Raw genomic sequence first — 18,269 nt, forward strand, 5'->3', positions numbered from 1 at the left:
CCTCCCCTGTGCCTCTGTTTGTCAGCTGCACTCTGTCTGTGTCCGCCTGTGATTGGTTAACAGGGCAAGTCTGACTCATGTGCAAGAGCAGGAGGGAGGCAGGAGGAATATTTAGGATGATTGGCGGTGGTCTGCCTGCATCCGGTGTGGTTTTAGTGTTAATGTATTCTGCTGGGCTCAGTCACAGCAATATGCAGAGGAAGCATTTAGTGGTTGTGCTCAGAGAACACATATTCTATTCTATTGAATATGTAACATATTCAATTACTTTATGCTTAGTAAGATAACACTTTAATGCTCTAAGCTAATTAATACAATAAAGACAGAAGTAAAATGAACTCCCTGCATCTCAATATTGCTAAAATGCATTGCTAATATTTTGTATTCAATGCTTTAAAGGGGACATAGCATGCCCATTTTACCACAAGTTGATATGGTTCCTTGGGGTCTTAATGAAATGTCTGTAACATACTTTGGTCAAAATACCACAAGGATCATTTAAAACAGCACCCTTTTTACCCTGTATAAAACAGCCCTCCACAGAGTGACCTGTTTTGAGTGCCTGTTCCTTTAAATGCTAATGATTTTTATCCTATTTACTATCCCATTTTTGGTGTGCACTTAACACAAATCACAAAACAATAAACAGTGGAAATCTAGACTCAAACATAAAATCACAATAAAATATATTCATAGAAAACATGACATAAATATAAAAATATTATAAATAGATAAACCTATTCAAAACTACAACGGCACTCAGCAAAACGCATTTCTCCACCAAGGATGAACAGTCATTCATAGATATCAATCCTCTTTTTTCCGCATAAAGATCTTTACATTATTTATTGAGAAATGTCCATTAAATGTTATTAAATATTTAAAAAGCGCCCTACCCTTCGATACTTAAGAAATTGTGAAATAACATTCCTGGATCAGCCCCTTTAAACGAATCTGCTGCAAGAGTGAACTGATCTTCATTGGCCTATACCCCACCCTTTCACCAAGTTTCATGACACTCGGTTCAGCAGTTACCTCCGTAAAGGTGGTTACGTTTTCATTGCTGTTTGTCTGCTTGTTTGTCCGTCAACAGGATCACGCAAAAACAACTCACCCGATTTTATGATACTTGGTGAAAGGATGTGATATGACCCATTAAATTTAGAAGTGGAGCGGGAATTATTTTTCACCTTCTTTAACATTGTGAGATATAGGATTTTGTTTGACATTGTCTCTAATTTCCCAGGGAATTATTCAAAGATCTTGATGCAATTTGTTGCTGCTTGATTGAATTCAAGGGGACTGTGCTCTGAGGTATGCGCTCTGCTAAATGCCTGCCTAGTTTTAGCATAGTCCTGCTAACAGAAAAACAACCTAACAGACAAACAGCAAAGAAAACATAACCTCCTTGGTGGAGGTCATAGAAAAACAGCAGCCAATAATTTTGTGTACATATGGGTGTCCTTGGTGCTATCAAATAGGAATAAGGTGACCAGAATGAACCATGTAGCCTCATAGTTTCATGTTTCAGCTGCATGCTGTGGCTCTTAGAAAATCCTTATGCTTCCGAGATCCATTTACTTTCTCCCTTTTCGACCCTGTTTAAACCTCTTTCTATTCATAGAGTATCCCTCAACTGTCCTTGTGACTAAAAATAGTAACTTATTCCAAGAATAGCAGCCCAATGGCCCATCATTGTGAGCTATTTGTTGTAGGCCACGCAGCTATTTACACATATTGGAGGACCAGTGAAGTGGGTCAGGTGCTTCACTTGGCTCCTTTAGATCTGATTGCGGCAGGAGCTGGAATCATGATGTGACCGTGTAAGTGCACACAAGTTTACCATTTACACACATACACATGCAGACAATAGGTGGTGACTGCTAAAGATTGGGACCAGTAGAAACAGAGCAGAGACATTATATAGTAGACTGTTTTCTCAATGAGGGGGACTCCTCATTACACAGGGTTAGCTTGAGTGTCTTACAATTCAAAGATTTTATAAAATATCTTGGAAAATATAAACACTTACTGGAAGACCTAACGGAAAACCTTTCAAAATCTGATGTGTTGCCTTGATTGAAACCAATCACTGTATTGCCATGTATCTTGAATTAAAGGTTAACAGGTTAAAATTCCCAGTCCTTGCATTACAAGGGTCTTTGGGCCAGATACTGAACCCTAGATTACCCTTAAACAGTGTGTGATAGAAAACGTACTGCATATAGAATGTGACTTGTACTTTGTGTGCATGTGTGTGTGTGTTGTTGTATCACAATGATACAAATTGCTGGATACCTGTCATGTGATGGGCTCACTGAGAGGTAGGGCTTTGGTTTGAGTAGAAGCCATGTAAACCACCTTCTGTGGGATCACTCACATAAAATGAATTTCCTAATTAACTGAGAACTGTTTTGGACCATCCTGATCATCTTTTTAACTCACAGCAGGGAGTACAGCAGATTATTCTATGGACCTTTGACTTCAGAATCCTGCTGTTGGTTTATAATGCACCGAAATGCACTACGTTGTGAACCATCCTCAGGTCATCTCGGACAGGTCTGCCTTCTGTCACCAGGGTCAAAACTAAACATGGAGAAGCACTGTTCAATTTCTATGCACCACATTTGTTTGATTAAACTCCCGTAGAACTGCAGGTCCGCCACAAATGATAGTTCATTAAAATAAACTCTGAAGACTTTCCTGTTGTCCACAGCCTTTTATTAGATAAAATAACGACTAATTCCATTCTGAGTTAAAACAATGACTGGTCACTTACGAAGATTTTAGCATGGAGTCATTTGAATCACTCCTGTTGTCTGCAGTTTGCCTTATCAGCTACAGAGGGAGCTCCTGCTCTATCATTTCCAGACCTTTCCACCACTGGGGGGGGTGGATCTCTATATCACCTCATTATTGTGTTATTGACTTACTTCCTGGGGCCCCTCTGCCCACATGTAATCCATACAACCTGTTGTGTCCCGAGAAATAAGCTGGCAACATGTATAATCCTTTGTCTTGGTGCTGGGATCCTCTTTGGATGCAGGAAAAAACAAAACAAGTCATTTCAGATGTCTTAGCAAGCCAGATTTATTGAAGGCCTCAGGAACAAGCCAGATGCTCTCATACTAAATTGTTCTCCTCCCAGCATCTCATTCATATGCAGCAGACTCTGCTGATCAGGCCTCCTGGCAGCTTTAGAGTCTGCTCTTCACTTTAAAGTTCTGGCAATTTGTTGTCAAGGTAGCTGCTTCTGCCACTGGGGTGGGGGCAGTGCTTTTCCAGTGATCAGGCCCAGACCTACAATTTCATCCTTGTACTTTATTTTCTTGCAAACTTTCCTCAGCTGAGCAAAGTGTAGGATGCTGAAAAAATGCAACTGTAATGTTTGTTGCACTTGTAGTTGACTTTGTTTTCACTCTTTTGCCCTGTTCATTCCAGACGAGCACTGTACAGTACTACGTCCTATTATTCAGTATTAATAATGAATGCTTTTCATACAGACTGTATTTTCGATCAAGTACACTAAAGCCCAAGCCCCAAATGTATTTCTGTAAAACCTGATACACACATCTTAACACAGTTCCAGTTTAGACAGAAGAACAAGGAAATTGCCAGAATAAAATTATTCAATGAAGATAAACATTTTGCACAACACAATTAAAGCAATAAGCATCATTAAAGGGCCGCTGCACCTTTAAGCTTGTGGAGGGATGGTGTGGATATGACGCATATTACACAAGCACCTTTAGGGGCACCAGATGGAGGCAGAGCAGCACATATGCACAAGTCATATTTGACATTTCTATACATACTACCCTTACACTGAGCCTGAACCGATTATGTCTGTGCACAAATCTACAGTAGCGTGTTACACTTGCCATGACAATAAACCACCTATAGATTATACTAAGCAGTGACCTGTACTACTTAGGTTGTGGCCTGTTTGGACGTAACATCTCTTTTTGATATTCTTGTGTCCATTGTTTTGTGAATAATATAAAGGACACCTTGCAGGCACGAGCCACGTAAAGTACTTTATTCTACATGTAGGCTGCATGTTGAATAAAGTACTTTATTCTACATGTAGGCTGCATGTTGATTGTTAGATGTAAAACCTGTACTGTGAAACATACTATGAGCTATGTGAGGTGAACCCGGTGGATCATGTGTAGTCCTTCTCTCAGAATTAGGACAATCATAAATAAAACACATCACGTGCAACCAGCCTGAGTCACGTGTGCTCAGCTTGAAGCAGCGAGGGATTTGCAAAATGGTGAGCCTCTAGTTTCAGTGAGCGGGATCGCATTTCCTGCCACATTGTGAGCCAGTCTCCCCCTCCCTAGTAGATCTACACAGCATGTGCGCTGCTGAGCCAGCCTGCAGGGGGCGAGTGAGCACCATCAGCAGCGTGTGTGCATCAGCGAAAGTGTCCGGACACACCGGAACCATTGAGTTCAGAGGGACAGACAAGGTCCGGGGACACCTGTGTGTCTGCAGGCCATTCAGCGGCTCACTCGGATCATCCTCACTCCAGGTATCTATCTTTGTCTTTATATGTCACAGCCTGTGGTTGTTGTTGTTCCACAGACACATCTCGTCGGTGTGTTGCCCTGAGGTCGTTGCGCAGCATGGTCTGCAGAGGACGGGCTCTCCCGTGCTTCACGCGGTAAATGTGATGAGACGTGTTGTGGCCATGTGACCAGAAACTCTGCCACACATCCAAACTGATGGGATTTCACTAAGATGTCCTGATAACGACAGTTAGTAACGACATGTGGACAACAAACATATCAGACAAACACTGTTGCTCTCATATTTAATCATATTGGGTCATTTACAACTTAAATAGTACTGTAGGTGTAGGCTACAGCAGCATATTTACTTTCATTCATTTTGTTTTAATTATATATATATATTGTTTTTTTCTCTTTAATATGCTATAGGGGTTAGTTCTCTTTGCAGGAGGTCAAAGTTCAAGTTCACTTATTGTAGAGCAGGTGCAGCAGCTGATCACATTGGTCACATATTCTGGCTACTCTGAATGAAATGGATTCTCAATCTGTCTTATTTAACTGATTTTTAATGTGTCACTGAACCCTACAAATAAGATAAGATAAGATAATCCTTTATTATTCCCACAATGGGTTGTGCAAGTTACTGGAAAAAGGATTAATACAGTTAACTTAAAAAATATGAACACAAAGCCTAAAGCATATATATCTTGATTTAGATTTTACTTTGTGCAACTGCTTGACATAATAATATGTAGTAAATTCAAAATACATTTTTTTTCTGTGTATGTATTGCTGCAGGTTTTAGTGCTGATCTCATGACCTGTGGAGAAAAAGCACACAGTTTTAGTAAGGTGATTAATGTGTTTGACTTTATTGTGTTGTTTTACTCATGGAGTTTCTCACACAATTTAATGTGATTCATAATTTTATAGAAGATCTCCAGGTCTAACCCAAAGAGGCTTTTAAAAACATGAGTTGAAAATGATAGAAAAGGATTTTAGTTGAGGGTTTATCTTTTATGTACTATAGCCTGAAAATGCAGGTTGCGATGCAGGTTAATTCTTTCTTTGGCAAAAGTGTCCAAGTGACAAATTATATATATAATAAGTGATTTTAATTATTTGTATTGTGGAGTGTAAGCTGATGCTGCTTACACGTGGATGTCAACATAAAACAGTGAAGTAAGCAGCAGTTAATATAATCACTGGGATTATAATAACTTCACTCTGCAGTAAAGCTTGAGCTAGATCAAGGAGGAAAGCTGGAGCGAAACTACATTTCCATTCTTTTTGCTGAATGACTCCTTCCCCTGCTAATAACTGGTTTAAGTGTTGTTAGCTGGTTTATTCAGTTGCAGTGATTCTTCCTCAGTGGTGGTTCACATGCAACAGTGTGTGTAAATAGCTCTGTCCTGAATAAAACTTTACTGTTAAATGGACTACAGCTGCGTTACACTTCTCACTTCCTGCCAGTCTCTGAAATGTTCCCTTTTTTTCTTTTCTTTCCTTCAGGTTCTGCAGGTCAGAACTCTGGTAGACATTGTAGTAGAGCTTGAAAATGCACATGACAGGCCCTTTGGATTGCCCTTAAAAAGCTTGTGCTCTGTGCCCTGCCTTGCCTTTTTCAGTTTATATCCTCTCGTGTGCAATATAAGGTTTTTGTGTAAGTAAAAGGTCTGCAAATGTCTAACATCTGCAGTAATAAGCAGCTCCTCTCAGCCACAGAAAACACTGCTCCTGAAGTTCCTGAAACGCCTCGTCAGTAGTCCGGGCGATACTCCGGGCGATACTTGATTCGTGATGTCATTTGACACCAGAATGCTCAACATTTGCACGAATTATGTCGCCTCCTGACAAAATTCTAGTACAGTGGAAATGGCTTATATTGATCATATTTGTCCAGGGCCGAAATTAATCACTGTAAGCGGTTGATTACTATTTAAAAATTGCGTAGCTTCTGTATGATAGTCCTGGAACTTGAGGGAAAGGTAACAGAGCGCGCGCGCGCACACACACACACACACACTTACACACACACTTACAAACACAACAGAATTTGTAAATTTAGACGATATATGGAGAGCTGGAGGAGATGGTGGGGAACCCAGTTTGGCTCAATTTGGTTGGCAGTGTGCAGTGTGAACGATAGAGACACAGAGGAGCAGTCAATTTCTGACAGAGCCAGTAAAACTGAAAAAATACCTTTAACAATCCAAACATGTATGAAAAGACCCCAAATGAACACTGTAAGCAGACTTAGTGGAGCTGTGCTTGGTTCCCTGGGTGTCTGCCCCTGGGACGGGCAGATTAACATATACACTGTGGGGTTATTTGTGTTACTTGGATATTTGTATTTATTTAGAACAACATGTACATCAGAATCCTGTGGCCATCCAAGCTGAATGTATACTCCATGACTATATTGCATTTGTAATAGGCTTATAGTTTTGACCTTTACATGGCTCACAGAATAACATTTAGATATAGGGCTGAGCAGATGCTAATCTGTTGTTTCAACTCAGTCTGTCTCTCCGAGCAGTTCTCTCTCTTCTATTTTCTCTCCCCTAACGAATGGTTTCATAATTACGACCCAAGGCACGATTGAGCCCAGTCAATATTAAGATGGGTGCCAAGACACAGGAAGTACATTGTCCTTTATGGTCAGGGAATAGATTGACGGTCTCATAACGGAGATGCAGTGACCCGTTGAGTGGTTCTGTCTGCATGGACTGTTAATGAGGCGTGTCCATAGTAGGACGTGATTGCCTGGGAAGGTTCTTAACAACATTTGAGGAACTTTTTTTTTTGTAATGATAGAGAAGCTTCTTCTGTTGCAAGTGAGTTAAAGGCAGCTCACAACTTGTAGCTCCTTAATTTCTGGTCTTGATACAAAAAGTAAAGTAAGATGTTTCTTACAATAACTTTTTATTGCATAGCACACAAAACGCATATTGAAGTGTGTGTGTGTGTGTGTGTGTGTGTGTGTGTGTGTGTGTGTGTGTGTGTGTGTGTGTGTGTGTGTGTGTGTGTGTGTGTGTGTGTGTGTGTGTGTGTGTGTGTGTGTGTGTGTGTGTGTGTGTGTGTTGGTGAGCCTGAAGCCATTCAACACACAGCCCAGTGAAGTTGAACCTGTCCAGAGGACAGAGATGACTTCATCATTACCTCACCCTGCTCTGCTAGAGGACTTATCAAAAACATGTGGCTCCACTCTCCCTGCACACGGCAGATTGATTGAGCCTTGGATTCCAATGTTTTCCCTTTGTTAGAGGAGGACGTGTGTGTTTGCGCGCAACCAGGCTTGATTTTATTATGCTGGATTTTCTCGTCTCTCTCTGGGCTTTGGCCTCATCTGTCATTTATTTAGTGTGCTTCAGCATGTAGCTCTGGGTTTGGTCAGACAGGACCGAGGGCCTGTTGAGTTGAACAGGACCGTACTCATCAGCTTGTGTGTACATGTCTGTTACACCCAACGACACCAGATGAAAAACATAACAGGATAAACATTTTATTTACCGTGCTATTATGCAACTATATGATCCAGTTGGACACTGGCTCTCCTATTGAGAGTTGAGAATGATCAGAAGACTAATTCCACTCTCATGCCTGAAGCCACTGCCAGAATTTAGATTTTATTACCCTTGTCGAAAGTCAGGCCGGTCAAACTAGCTGGCTGCTTTCTGTAGCTTCACATTTACAGAGAGGAGTGTGACATCAATCTTCTCATTTAACTCGGGACGAGAAACCAAGTAAGCATGTCTCTCAAAATGTCAACTTAAAAGTAATCTTGAAATTCAAGTTTGCCTTGAGGAAATTAGAAAGACAAACGATTCAAGTTGGATGTTTTTCCAGGTAGTGAAACAGAAGCAAATGAAATAAAATCCTGCTCCTGTTTTTTGATACGCCCATTGAGCTGAAAAAAGAAAAAAAGCTTTCTGACTATAGACTTGAGGTCTAGGTATCTGATGGCAAAGTTAAGGCAATTTGCTAGGAGCTAAGGCATGGTCACACATTGCGGCAAAATGAATCACTGTGCTGTATAAATATTTAGTTGTGGTAGCTTGTTGATGTAGAGTCTCAAAGGGCTAGCTGGCTTTTTTGCCAAAATGCTACCCAGACGGGATCATGCTGGTGTTAGTCAGTCCCAATCATGAAAGGTATATAAAAGATGGGCAACATGACGGCTCCCTAAAAGTGAAGCTAAAATGTCTTGATCACCCCCTGGTGGCTTGCGCTACTAGACTGACTCTGGTTGGTATCAGGGATATTTGGGCTGGAAGTGGAGATGTGTCGTCCATCTTATGAGCTTCAGTTAATTTTTTTGAACTGAGCTTTTTACTCCTTCTGGTAGTGTAGGGATCTTTTAGGTATTGTACATCATTTCAATAACTTAAAGCTCTCTGTTAAGTTTCTTAACTGCTTTGTAGCTGTCGGGTAACACGCTTGTTAGCAGGGGTGGTAATGGAGCAATGTCTTTTTAGAGTTTATGCATCATCAACTCCAGTCCTTAACCTTTTAAAAAAAAATTCTATTATATAAGTTTTATTCTCCAACAGAGGAGTTCAAATTGAAATACACCGCACAATTACATGGCAAATTAGCTACAGTAGCTTCCTTGATTTTTGAATGACCGTTCTGTTAAAGGTTCAACACTGTAATAACGGCCTGATCAGGACAACAGTGCAGATTACAATTGACCAAGTTTGAACTCAACACCAAGCACCGAATTAAGATTTTAACTTTTACATGGTTCCTCCTATTTAAATTTATGTGCTCTGTTTGTTTGGCTCTATCCAGTTCGGGTTTACCTCCACATTCTGACGACGTGCCATTGAGCTGTGCGGCTGATCTCCAACTTCAGCGTTTCATTTTTGTATGCTCTGACTGATGGAGTCAGATGAAACTGAAGTGTCTATTGTGCATCCACAGTCATGCTGCTGTTGGATGTGATACATGTGTGGGCTGAGTGTTTAGATTCCACAGTTGTTTGCTTGTCAGAGCCAGACGCCCCAGCGGGGTGGGGTTAGAATAACTTTATAATACACTTGTGGGTGGATGTATTACTGAAAGCATCCGGCCCCACATGAAGCACAGCTGACTGTCCAGCCATCCATATGTGTGTCCATATGCCATCACTTTGCATGTGTGTTGATATGTGCATGTGTGTCTGTTTGAGCTCATAACATGTTTGTGTTTACACAGGCCTTTCTGTGTTTGTGCATGAGGGGGCAGTCCCTGGCGCAGCATCAGCCCCGTCCAGCAGTGGGTCTTCCCCATGCAGCGAGACGGCGTTTGCATAGATATTAAGAGTGGTGTAACCATGGCAACGGGGTCAGCCTCTGACCATGGGAGGAGGAGAGGTGCCAAGTTTTGGGCCAAATGAGCTTTTGAGGCAGACAGCGGCTCTTTTGATCCCCGCGGTCGTCACCTTATTAAAGTGTCGCTCTGAGAGTTAAACGTTAGAGATCATGAAAGTTCAGCGCAGGGGAACGTCGACTCCACCAGACAATTAGACCTTTTAATCTTGTGGAGCGTTCATGAATGATGAGACAGAATCGGTTCGAGTTTATGAAGTTGATATGGAAATTCTGTCATGTGAGACGACAAATGATCTCGTCTTTTAACATTAGATAGTTAGATCCTAAATGCACTAGATACATGAAGCTTTAAATCCCTGTTCAGTCATCAAAGTTAATTGTGGATCTTACTGTTGACTGACTGATGAAATGCTGCCATTGTGACCGGAGAATGGCACTGATTTGGAATGCTCTTCTGCCTGGGCTGCTTGCCAGTCATGAGAGCGAGTGTGCAGCCACTGTTTGTGAATGAAGGAGGAGGGAGAGGGGGCTTCCCGACACTCTGCCCCGAGGGTCTGCATTAATATGGAGATTATATTAGAAATCTTCCAGGTCACCTCATCTGTTCAATTAACAGACTGTCATTTTGAATATTCCCTGTCAAAGTGCAAATACCATTGGGGATTGTATTCATTAGTCAGTGTGTGTGAATCATTTTTCTTGAACAGTGTGTTCATGTATGGTTCAATTATAGGTGTGTGTGTGTGTGTGTGTGTGTGTGTGTGTGTGTGTGTGTGTGTGTGTGTGTGTGTGTGTGTGTGTGTGTGTGTGTGTGTGTGTGTGTGTGTGTGTGTGTGTGTGTGTGTGTGTGGCCATGTGAGCAGATTCTATGGATTCCTTTATTATAAGTGTTGATCCCCTTGCTGTTTGGGGATCTGCAAAGGACACACTGCCACTATTCCTGAACGTGATGGAAAGTTTATAGTGTGTGTGTGTGTGTGTGCGCGTGTGCGTGTGGTCCAGGTATTACTCATGTTGTGGGGACCTAAATCTGTTTAGGCCGTCACATTATGGGGATTTGTAAAATCAAATGCAAAAAGCAAGTCCCCAGAAGGAGAAGACGTGTTTTAAGGTTAGAGATGAAACAGTTACCGGTTTCATTCCCCATCTAGCAACTGCTAGTAAGTACATATGATTTACATGTTTACGGTTGTGTTTATATAAACCAGCAATATGGGTTTTCATTTTTCAAAATCAAAGCTTTAGCAAGCCAAAGCCTTCATTCTTCAATGTTTGATAAGGTGTTATATGGTTATTATTTTTGATGATTATAAATATGACTTAAATATCAAACTTAGCAAACTTGCCTTAGTTTGTGTTTCAGCACATTTTCAACGCATTTTAACAATCTTGTGAGAATACAGATAACAGTGATAATAATTGTGATATAAAATTTCCGCACAGTTTAATCTGTAGTTGGAGCAAAGTTACTTTTATGCACTCTTACTCTAAGTCTCTAGGAAATTAATGTAAGGCAATGCAATGTCCTCTGAATTCATGGAGGTGTGTGTGTGTGTGTGTGTGTGCGTGTGCGCAGTACGTGCATGAGTGCTCGAGCTCTCGTGGGCACCGCAGCTGAATACATTCTCTCCTTTCCTCACTATTGCTCTGCTGTTTTATCACCCTGCTATAAAAGTCCTACTTAAAAACGTAACTCTTCCGTACATGCACACACAAACACATTAAACCTCACGGTTGGGCTCTGAATCCTGCTGTGACATTCAGCTCTGACGCTGAGCTTTGTTCCCTCTGAGTGACTTTCACTGAGGGCAACCTTTGTTTTGTTATTGTTTAGAAAGATATACATCAGTCTGTAACCGACCTTCTGTGTAATCTTCATGCTGGTTTGCGTTGTGCGTTTTCTAAAGGGAGACGCACACACTGGAGTTTGACTTCACCAACTATGGACACAACATGATGGTGGCCGTACTGGGCTAGTGAAAAGCATTCTGGGTGATGACAATTAAATGTGGAAGAACCAACGTTTTGCACCGATTACTTTCTTGGTAGGTCAACCACCAGCGGGGTTATTTTGGCATTTCTCTCATTTTGCAACAGTTTTAACTTCTGTATTTGAATGTAGATGTTTTATTGTTTGTATATCAAATACCTACTGAGGTGTTTGAGGTCACTGAATGTGTAGTATAGAAAAAAGGTCTGAATAATAAGACACAAATGTATGACGATTTGACCTCAGTAATATTAATTGTCACATTATTCCACATCCGTGGATGCATTTCCTTTATTAACTCACCTTTCATATGGTGGCAGCAGTCATTTAACCGTGAGTAATTGTAGATTAGATTCACACTGTCTATAATTCAATAGATAAGGTTTATTGTCCTGCTCTATGACAGAGTGTTGTGGATGTACTGGAGAGGATGAAACATTATCATCAAAATATCAAGTCTACTTAGATTTAGGTCTCTAACTAATGATCATTTTCAATTATTAGGTTTGTAAAACATCAGAAAATGAAATTAGAAGTGTAGAATACCGACCAGAAGCAAGATGATGTGATTAAATGTCTCATTTTGTTTGAGAAAGAGTTCAAATCCCAAATATCTTTAATTTACTACAATGTAAAACCAAGAAAAATTGTCTCATTTAAAAACTTGGAATCATGAAAGGTTTGGCATATTTGCTTTAAAACAATACTTTGAAAATAATAGGAGCAGATTCATTTTATTTTGACGGACTCATCGTTGCAATTCTACTTGCATACACATACAATTTTACTTACACAGTGATCAAGTGTAACTTACAATTGAATCCAGTAAATGAAAATGTGTGTGTGTTTGTGTATATGTGCATATATGAGCTATTGTTGGCCTTGTGTCCCCAGGAAACGCACTTTATTGCCTCACTGACCAAACACTTGCATCTACCACATCATCTGCCACTGTTTTAACAGGCACACCCATGCCTCGGTTCCTGTTTGTGGACACACACACACACACACACACACACACACACACACACACACACACACACACACACACACAAAGACACGCCGTGGCATTGTCACATCACACACCCACTAACAAATCACAGTTGGCCGCCCTGAGGCTCGCTGACTGTGTCCTGGTGTTAATGTGGGAATGTACTGTGCTGTGCTCCTCTGTTGTCTCGTCTCTAACTGGGTCAACTTGTGAAGTAAACATCCACTCTCCTCCTCGATTCGGCTCAGATAAAACGCTGAGTCAGCACTGCTGTGTGTGATTGTGTTTTGGTGGTTATTTCTTGTTCTGAGTTATGGTTTCATATTGATTGACCAAGCTTTACTTAGATATATGGTGTGGAAGGATATGACAAGATGTGATATAATGCTGAATGTCTTTTCATAAACCAGTGCAGCTGTTTACATCAGCGACAATTGGAGTAGATTGGACTGTGGTGTTTTTGATCTTGTGCTTCCCAGCGATCACTTTTCAGTCAGTCGTGTGTTACGTGTCTATAACGTGTGTGTGTGTGTGTGTGTGTGTGTGTTTTTAGCATGGTGACTGGTCATGGTAACAGGATGTATTTAAAGCTACAGTACATGGGTAAATGGTGGGGGAGAGGGAGCTATGTGTGTGGGGACATTAGAGCCACTGGGCCAACATCAAGCTAATCCCCAGTTTGTTTACGTCTTCGTCCTGCTGGATCTGAAATAGTCTTGTTGTCCTTTTATGCTGTTATTGAGTTACAAATATGACCTCTCATCTATGCATCCAGAAATACCACTCAGCACACGATGCATACAAGAAGGCACCAGAGTAAACCTGTATGATATGAGGAATATCTATTACTGTCACACGGCAAAACAACCCCGCCTTTAAAGGAAAGCCTCACCCTAAAATATTTGAGTCCTGTGAGAAATCCAAACTTATTCTACCAATCAGCTCATTTGATTCGTCATAGCTTTAGGGTTAGGGTCACAAGGTCTTATGTAAGTCTTGAGGCATAGAGGGAGAAAGATCTGATGTGATGATGGTTTATTTATACTGAGTCAAAATAAGTTATTCTGGGTAGATGTGGGTAAAAGGTAGATGTGAGTGTGAATATCAGGCTGATTTGACAGACGTGAGTTCATTCACTTCAACTGAATTTTAGTCACAGTGGGGGTTTCCCATTTCTTATACATTTCAGAGAGGGACATATCATTTTATAACTCATGTTCCCATACTAAACCTCTGACATTAGCTGCTTCTATACTTCATTAAATGGACATTTAGTTTTTCCTTCAAGCCAATAAATAGATTCTCAAGACAAATACACTCTCCACCTTATCAGTTCCCCCTCTTGAATGGACGCCTACATGCAGGCACTCACTGAGTTTCCACTGAGGATGTATCTGGTCGGAGCCAGGGAGAGATACCGTGTCAGATGTGTGTGTAGTGTCGTGCCACACGTCTCGGACTCATGTCGCAGGATGGGAAGTATGGGACGGCCGTATTTCCTTTAACTCAGCAGAGGAAATCACTGGATAGAACCCCATCTGTTGTTCTGTCCCTCCAGGACGGTCACTGATTCACTCTGAGTGGGAAGTTAGACAAACACAGCATGTAGCACAAGGTCATGTGATATGGCAACTGAGCATGTTTCTGTGGCCTTTATGCGCCAATGACACAATGCGGTGCTTCAAGAACAATTGTTTACGACTCGGACAAGTGATGTCAGTCATCTTGTTGGGAAAGGGCGTGCGATGGCGTGTCCTAAAGATGATGTCATTGGTTTGGGACATGACAACAAGAGGAGAAAATAACACACTCTCTTTGGTCTTGCTTGAAAGTTAGATTGTGGACGTCTTGAAACTCATCAGATTGCCCACCCCTATTTGTGGTATCACTTTATAACCTATCTCTTCACATGCAGCTATCTCTTTTTCATTGATTTTGAACATCTTATAACTATTTTCATTGGCAGAGCAAAAGTGTAGCTCTCGATTAATAGACTTACATTATAGTGATAAATATGTGGACTGAAGGATTTCCCAACCAGCCCACAAAGGGAAATCACAACTACATGTGAGCTTCACAGGCGTGTGTGTGTGTGTGTCGGGGGGGGGGGTTGTTATCTTGAAAGGGATTGTTAGAAGTTTAAGAAAATACACTTATTTATTTTCTCTCTGAGGGTTAAACCCAATTAATGCTTCTGTGTCGAAGCTACGCCGTAGATATGCACGTAGCCTACGCACAGGGCCGAGCATTCACGGTTGTGTGTAGGTGTGTGTGAGTTGCGCAGCAATTACACTGCCGAAGAGTTTCTATGATGGTGTTGAGTTTCTTCTGGTTTCTGGTTCGCCTATTTACAAATTCTCTGGCATCTCTGTTTACTTCAGAACAATGGCGATCGCTACTAAGCGCAACGTGTTGGACGCTGATAGATGTTTAAGAGCAATTACTTTTTCTTAAGGAAATACAACCAAGAAACAAAAGACGTTGTCCGTGTTCGTTCCTTCGACTCAATTCAAAAATGGTGGCGAGTCTGTCAGAAATGGAATTCTACCAATCAGACCAATCACAGCTCTTGCGGTCTGGTCACCGCGACGCGTTGTTACATTTTTGGGGAGGTGCACGTCAGGGTACGGCATAGGGCTCTGCGTAGGGAAGCAGAAGCATGAATTGGGCTTTTCTCATGAGAAGACTGATACAACGATCGTGTCTTCTGTATATGAAGCTCATCTGAAATTGATTATCATCAATCACTTTCTAACTAACTATCCCATAAATTGAGTAAGGTCATATTTTTTGACAAGGTTAATGCTATGTTATTGCTTGGCAAAGGTTAGGTTCCGTGCTGCAGTTACAATAGTGGTTGTGATTGTTAGGTTTAAATATGGTTCATGTTTGGTTAAACTTTTAGGGATGATGTCGGTTTTAGGGAAAAATAGTCCAACCTAATGCTTTGGAAGAAATGACAAGCTAAGTGTATGTGTGTGTGCAGATATGCCTGGTTATTCTAGCCACAGATTTACATGATAGTTACTTATTATTTCTTTAAAAGATACATGAGAATCGTTAACTGTGATTTGTCAGCAAGCAATTCTCCTCATTCATACTTTATGATTCCCGAGATTGAATTTAAACTGTATTCTCAGAGAGAAACTTTGCCATAAGCACCAAATGCTGGTCAGACCTGCCAGTTTGTGGGTTGGAAAACAATGGTCCACATTTAAAGAAACATTAGTCTCACGTTAGCCTTTTTCAGTTGTTTGGATTGACCAAAATCCATTCAAACAGTATAAGTATTATCTTACTTTCTCTTTTTCTCTGACATATCTTAATTCAGGGAATTTTAATGAGAAAGATTAAAAAGTGTCATAGTTGGAATAGTTGTGTATGTAGTAGATATTATATTTTTCTTTCCAACCATTTTGGCAGCATAGTTGGATTTTGCCAAATACTACAGTATTTGGCTAATATCCCATTGTTAAACACCTTGTGTCTTCACAAGACTCTGACTCAGCTCCACAGCTCCAGAGACGCTGCTGTACGGCTCAGCCTGACCGATAACCTCCCCAAAGAGGAGTGTGCCTGTTGGGATTAATAGTGTATCACATTTTTAAAGTTGTTATTAGTAATGAAAACAAAAGTGAGTGTTTTATCTAGGCTAGTTATGTCATGTACTCTGCCTGAACTCATCCTTCAGCGGCCCTGTTAATTCAGCTGTCGGTTGATATGTTCAGAAAGGCTTTCTACAGAGCGGCGTGCTGCCAGAAATGAACACAGATCAACCTGAGGGAAAGTGAGTCATCTCAAAAGAACAATTAATATCTTTCTTGACTGTTGAGTGCTTGTCTTGTGTTATGAATGTCTATAAATAGGTGATCAAATAAAGCTGTAAACTCTTACAAAAGGGTTTGGCCTTTCTGTTTGGAGTTTACTTGTTCTCCCCAAGTCCTGCAGACCTGCAGGTTAGGTTGATTGGTAACTCTAAATTTGAATGTAAGCATAGAGGGATATTTGTCTTCTTTTTCTTTTTGCGTCTTTTGTGTGTTAGAAGCGTCATCAAGCCCCCCACTTACTTGTGGTGAATCCAGCAGGGGATCTTCTGCTGTGTTCACAAATTTAATTCTCCTGGATTTCTACAGACTTTATACCAGGAGGTCAGGCAGAGAAAGTACTGTGGCATGCAAACGCAGTGTATATTCATGATATGCGTTTTCAGGTGTGTTAGTATGGAGTTTAGTTCTGATACAGAGGTAAAACACTTGTGTGGACGGAGATCGCTTTCGCGACCTGTCACGGGTGTACCCTGCCTCTCGCACTGTCTCAGCTGGGACTGGCTCCAGCCCCTGTGACCCTCAAAGATTATGCAGTGCAGCTAAGGGTTGGATGGCTCGATGGATGTTGTCCAGACCCACTCTCCACAAGATTTATTCCAACACAACATTAGGACTTACCGAAGTCTAACTTGTGACTCTTTGATTGCAGTGTCATCTTTCTCCCCACAAATCCCAGTGTTTCTCTGCAGCCTATGTGTCACTGTTTCTCTACAAACTGTTGTTTTCCACTTAATCAATCAAATAGGATTATCACATCTGGTCTGGAGAGGGAAAGGGTCTGTGTGTGTGTGTGCGGGGGTTTGTGAGTGCGTATGCGGCCAGGATATTCCCCTACCACCAAAATCTAGTGTAGAAATGTGTGATCATTTTAAGAAGAATGAATTTAGGAGGAGACTATTGGTGTCTGATGAGTTTCTTTATCATTAGAGGTTTCTATATTTACAGTTTTTGCTTTTGATTCACGTTTGCGAACATATCACCACAAGTTCACATACACAGCACAAATGCTCCTAAGCTGTTAAACAGGACACCCAATGGTTACACTGTGGAAAAATATCTGGATAAAAGTTGTAGTGCTGTAAATGGCTTTGTGTGGGTTTTAATGGGTGGGATTCCCCTTGTTAAATGAGATTGTTTGTAATATGAAGTGTACACTGCTAATTTTGTTTTTGTGTAAGGGATTAGGGCTGTCACTTTCCCCAAAAATCAAGTTTGAATGAATTTGACACGACACGCAGTTCATTGTAATAAACTCAAATGCCACAACTCAACTCAGGAAGAGATAATTATGATTGAATACTAAACAAATTATCTCTTCAAATTGAAACTGATTAAATTAGAGAATATTTTGCATCAAGTCTTCTCCAGATCAGTTTTCTGTTAACATCAAACTGAAGCAAAAGCGGAATATTTAAACATATATTAAACACAGGGTTCTGTCACTTCTGTGAGTGCGATGCTACTGGTTCCATGTGTGATTATTTGGATAAATAGGTTAATTTTCACACCTGACCAACATTTTACAAAATGTCATCTGCAGATGTTTCCAGCTCAATGAGCACAGTCTGCCATCTGCTCTGACGCTGATGTAAAACAGATTCTAACACATGCCAGCGTGTTCTTCAGGCTC

At 40.9% G+C, this 18,269-nt stretch overlaps 1 protein-coding gene across 4 annotated transcripts in view; it reads left to right on the forward strand.

Annotated features, from left to right (window-relative positions):
- The first annotated feature begins 4,374 nt into the window (after positions 1-4,374).
- Positions 4,375-18,269, forward strand: part of add3a (adducin 3 (gamma) a) — a 103,619-nt gene continuing 89,724 nt past the window's right edge. Inside the window, exon 1 of one of the 4 annotated variants that reach the window (XM_034598695.1) lies at positions 4,375-4,537. The gene's annotated coding sequence lies outside the window, so the exon portion shown is untranslated. The remainder of the gene's footprint in view (positions 4,538-18,269) is intronic. The other 3 variants (XM_034598666.1, XM_034598656.1, XM_034598686.1) reach the window with 3 other exon arrangements.

Source organism: Hippoglossus hippoglossus, chromosome 1 (genome assembly GCF_009819705.1).
Source record: "Hippoglossus hippoglossus isolate fHipHip1 chromosome 1, fHipHip1.pri, whole genome shotgun sequence".
In the NCBI taxonomy this organism is placed as follows: Eukaryota; Metazoa; Chordata; class Actinopteri; order Pleuronectiformes; family Pleuronectidae; genus Hippoglossus; species Hippoglossus hippoglossus.